This window comes from Saimiri boliviensis, chromosome 7, assembly GCF_048565385.1.
Source record: "Saimiri boliviensis isolate mSaiBol1 chromosome 7, mSaiBol1.pri, whole genome shotgun sequence".
Lineage (NCBI taxonomy): Eukaryota > Metazoa > Chordata > Mammalia > Primates > Cebidae > Saimiri > Saimiri boliviensis.
In genome coordinates this window covers 45,391,539-45,396,934 of record NC_133455.1, presented here as the reverse complement: position 1 = coordinate 45,396,934, position 5,396 = coordinate 45,391,539, and positions in this window count along the sequence as shown.

Genomic DNA, 5,396 nt, shown 5'->3' with positions numbered 1-5,396 from the left:
TTCTTTCTTTTTTTTTGTTAAAAATGCACAGTAATTTTAATTAGAAACTCAATAGATGACTTAAATAGACAGAGATGAAGAAAGAACATTAGAAAATGGATATAGATCTGTCTGAAGAAATTACCCATAATAAAGTACAGATAAAGATATGGAAAAGTAAGAAAATTAAGACACATCAAGTTTAATATGAGATAATAGGACAATCTGGGGGGAAGGATTATAAAGAAGATAATGTTTGAATGAGCATGCTCCAAAATTCTTGAAAAACAGCAATATTTAAATAGAGAAGCTAAAGAGTTCTCAAGAAGGATAAGTTAAAAGAAGCTGAGATAAATGAATTGTAATGAATATACCCCATTCTAAAACCAAGAGAAGATGGTTAAAGTAGTTAGAAATAAATGACAGCTTTTTCTAAAGGAAAAACTATAAAACTGTGACTTCCCAACAGAACAACAGAAGCTGGAGGAAAATAGAATTCTTTGTTTTCAAGGTGCCAGGAGGAAAAAAAAATGTCATATCTGTATATACTCAATGTAAGTATCTCAAGAATGAAGATACAATAAAGCTATTAACTGACTTTCATTAGAGAAATTTCTTAAGAACATAATTCAGGAGAAAAAAATATTCCAGATAATTGCCTAAAATGTAAGAAAAATGTTTTTTTGTTTTTTTGTTTTCTTTTTTTTTCTTGCATTTTAGGTTTTGGGGTACATGTGATGAACATGCAAGATTGTTGCATAGGTACACACTTGGCAGTGTGGTTTGCTGCCTTCCGTCCCCTCACCTGTATCTGTCATTTCTCCCCATGCTATCTCTTCCCACCTCCCCACACCCCACCCCTCCCCCATTTCCCCCCAAAGGACCCCAGTGTGTAGTGCTCCTCTCCCTGTGTCCATGTGTTCTCATTGTTCAACACCCACCTATGAGTGAGAATATACAGTGTTTGATTTTCTGCTCTTGTGTCAGTTTGCTGAGAATGATGGTTTCCAGGTTCATCCATGTCCCTACAAAGGACATGAACTCATCGTTTTTGATGGCTGCGTAATATTCCATGGTGTATATGTACCACATTTTCCCTATCCAGTCTATCATCGTTGGGCATTTGGGTTGGTTCCAGGTCTTTGCTATTGTAAACAGTGCTGCAATGAACATTCGTGTGCAGTGTCCTTGTAGTAGAATGATTTATAATCCTTTGGATATATACCCAGTAATGGGATTGCTGGGTCAAATGGGATTTCTATTTTTAGGTCCTTGAGGAATCGCCACACTGTCTTCCACAATGGTTGAATTAATTTACATTCCCACCAGCAGTGTAAAAGTGTTCCTATTTCTCCACATCCTCTCCAGCATCTGTTGTTTCCCGATTTTTTAATGATCGCCATTCTAATAAGGAACGTAAAGGACCTCTTCAAGGAGAACTACAAGCCATTGCTCAACGAAATAAGAGAGGATACAAACAGATGGAGAAACATTCCATGTTCATGGTTAGGAAGAATCAACATCGTGAAAATGGCCATACTGCCCAAAGTAATTTACAGATTCAATGCTATTCCCATCAAGCTACCAATGACCTTCTTCACAGAACTGGAAAAAAACACCTTAAACTTCATATGAAACCAAAAGAGAGCCTGCATAGCCAAGTCAATTCTAAGCAAAAAGAACAAAGCAGGAGGCATCACACTACCAGACTTCAAACTATACTACAAGGCTACAGTAATCAAAACAGCATGGTACTGGTACCAAAACAGAGATATAGACCAATGGAACAGAACAGAGGTCTCAGAGGAAATACAACATACCCACAACCATCTGATCTTCGACAAACCTGACAAAAACAAGCAATGGGGAAAGGACTCCCTGTTTAATAAATGGTGTTGGGAAAACTGGCTAGCCATGTGCAGAAAGCAGAAACAGGACCCCTTCCTGACACCTTACACCAAAATTAACTCCAGATGGATTAAAGACCTATTACCATAAAAACCTTAGAAGAAAATCTAGGCAAAACCATTCAGGACATAGGTGTAGGCAAGGACTTCATGACCAAAACGCCAAAAGCAATGGCAACAAAAGCCAAAATAGACAAATGGGACCTAATCAAACTCCACAGCTTCTGCACGGCAAAAGAAACAGTCAGTAGAGTGAATCGGCAACCAACAGAATGGGAAAAAATTTTTGCAGCCTACCCATCTGACAAGGGGCTGATATCCAGAATTTACAAAGAACTAAAGCAGATCTACAAGAAAAAAACAAACAAGCCTATTCAAAAATGGGCAAAGGATATGAACAGATACTTTACAAAAGAAGACATACAGGAGGCCAACAAACATATGAAAAAATGCTCATCATCACTGGTCATCAGAGAAATGCAAATCAAAACCACATTGAGATACCATCTCACACCAATTAGAATGGCGATCATTAAGAAAAATGTTAAGAAAATAGGCAAATTAAAGCAAACACTAAGTTAATAAAACATAAACAATATTATAGGGCTAAAGAAAAACAACGAATAAGAATACTATATAACAATTAAGCCACTGAAATTAAAAGCTTCTAAGGTTCTTGCATTTTTCATGTGGTGGATAGGGATATATGATTAACTTTAGTCTTTTGAAAGTTAGATAAGCATATAACCACAAAATGAATATAAATAGTTCCTATAACTTTCAGTCTGCTTGGAGACAAAATAGAATGAGGTAATAAAGCAAAACAAACAAGACAATACTCTATCAATCCAAATAAAGCAAGAAAATAAGAAAATGAAAGCACAGAAAAAGCTTAATAAGTAGAGTCATTGAAAAAATGATGGCAGAAATAAAACCAAATATACCAACATATTTATATAAATATCTTTATATACAATAAATATAAAAACATTATTTAGTTAAAAAACCAAAATAATCTGGACTTGTTTATACAAGACACATATAAAGTATAAGATAACAAAATGGTTGTAAGCAAAAGGATTGAAAAGATGTAGCAGGAAAATACTCAAAAATTCATGTAACTATGCTATAAGACAGAATATAAATTAAGATAAAAATCATTACCAGACACATACAGACAACCATACACACACAGTTTCATTATAATGTCTAGGAGCTAAATTCAACTGGATAATATAACAATTCTAAACTTATTTTTATCTAGCTTAAAGCAATGCAAAGCAAAATGTATGAGAAGAATCAAATAGACACATCTACTATCCTAGTAGGTAATTTGAACACACTTTTTAAATTAATAAATGAACTAAACAGAAACATCAGGAACTCTAATAAAGATCTGAATAAAATAATTCCATCCAATAAGGTAAAAGGCCTTGAAATCTCATTGATTCCTACTCTTCTCCAAGCAGTGATTCATGGATTCAGCCCTCCTTCTTGTGGCTTCACCACTCTGTTGGTCAGTGCTGCTCATCTGGGGGCAATTTTGACCCCAGTGGGAAATTTGACATTATCTGGAGAAAGTTTAGGTTGTCACAGCTGGTCGCTATTGACATCTAATATATTGAGAACAGAAATGCTACAAAACATCCACAGAACACTGTTTCCTGTTGAGGTATAGGACAGCTCCCACAATAAGAATGAACAGGCATCAAATGTCAGTGCTGAGGTTGAGAAATCCTGGCCTATAACCTTGAAGTCCTCTATGGGATTTTCCATATCTGGCCAGCAAATGGGGAAGACTAAGTGACCTTCACTGGGGAAGTTTTTGTGAATCAGATCTAATGTTCAGAATTCCTTACAATAAATAAAAAATGGACACACAAAAAAAAAAATCAAAAGAAAAAAAGGCATAAGGAATTAAAGTGTATCACTAAAAGTAAAAAATAAATAAGCAACCTCCACCGGGCAGGTTTTGTGAATCAGATCTAATGTCCAGAATTCCTCACAATAAATAAAAAAGGACACGAAAAAAATTTTTTAAAGCCATAAGGAATTAAAGTGTATCACTAAAAGTGGCCAATATATACGAGTATGTGCCCAAACTCATTAGTAAATAGTAAACTGAAAATTAAAACTACAATGGGTTTCTATTTGACATTCACCAGGCTGATACTGATGACTAAGTATGCCATTTACGGCAAGGACATGGAGAAACAGGAATCTCACATATTTTAGTCCAATTGTAAATGTCTGCATCTGACATGGATATCAGTTTAATATGAGAAAATAGGAGAATCTGTGGGGAAGGATTATAAAGAAGATAATGTTTGAATGAGCATGCTCCAAAATTCGTGAAAGATAGCAATATTTAAATAGAGAAGCTAAAGAGTTCTCAAGAAGGATAAGTTAAAAGAAGCCGAGATAAATGCATTCTAATGAATATACCTCATTCTAAAACCCAGAAAAGATGGTTAAAGTAGTTAGAAATAAATGACAGCTTTTTCTAAAGGAAAAACTATAAAATTGTGACCTATTCATGTGAAAATGCACGTAATTATTACCAAGATTCTCTATTCCTAGACATTGATTGGTTTGGGTAGTGCTTTGCAACATTGCTTGCAGATTAAAATTGTCTAGGGAATGTTTAGATGTCAGTGCATTAGTCCCACTACCAAAGTAACTAATTCAACTGAGCCCAAAACAGGTCCTGAAGCAACAGATACTTGAGTGTGCAGTTTAAGTGAAAATACGCTGCCTCCTTTCCATGTACACAACAGCATCAGCATCATTTATAATAGCAAATAAACAAACAAAAACTTATATATACACAAACTAGTAACTGCTGTCTATATAGACTGAAACAGGCTAACCTTGTGGTTTATAATATAATAAAGTGTTACACACTGACAAAAATCAATCTACAGTTAAATCTGTCTTAAATTGAATTTTAAACCATTATTAAATTTTAAAAGACACAAATTTCAACCAAAAAATTTAAAACACACTGTAAATTCATACTATATAGTTCTCTTTTCTCTCTATATATATGTGTGTGTTTGTTTACATATATATCATTACACACACACACATACAAACACATACACATAACATAACCTGTAGTAAAAATTGTAATAGAAAGTAAAGAAATAACGTCAAAATTCAGGATATGGGGATCTTTGGAGGTAAAGGGTTTACAGATAGACACACTGGGAGCTACAATAGTTCATTTTGTGTATTTTATGTTCTCTTTTTAAGCTGTACTTTGGGCATATGGTGTGCTTTTTACTATGGTCCTTTAAATCAAACATATAACTTATATAAACCCTTATTTTTCATATATTTTGAAATAATTTTAAATAAGAAAAAACAAACATAATACCTCAAGAGAGCATTCTACCACATCATTTTTCAAGTGCATTTTTTGACTCCACACAAGAAAATAAAAAACAGTGTTTTCAATCCTTTATTGCACTTACCTCTGCCAAGAAGTTGAATGCAGATTAACTTTTT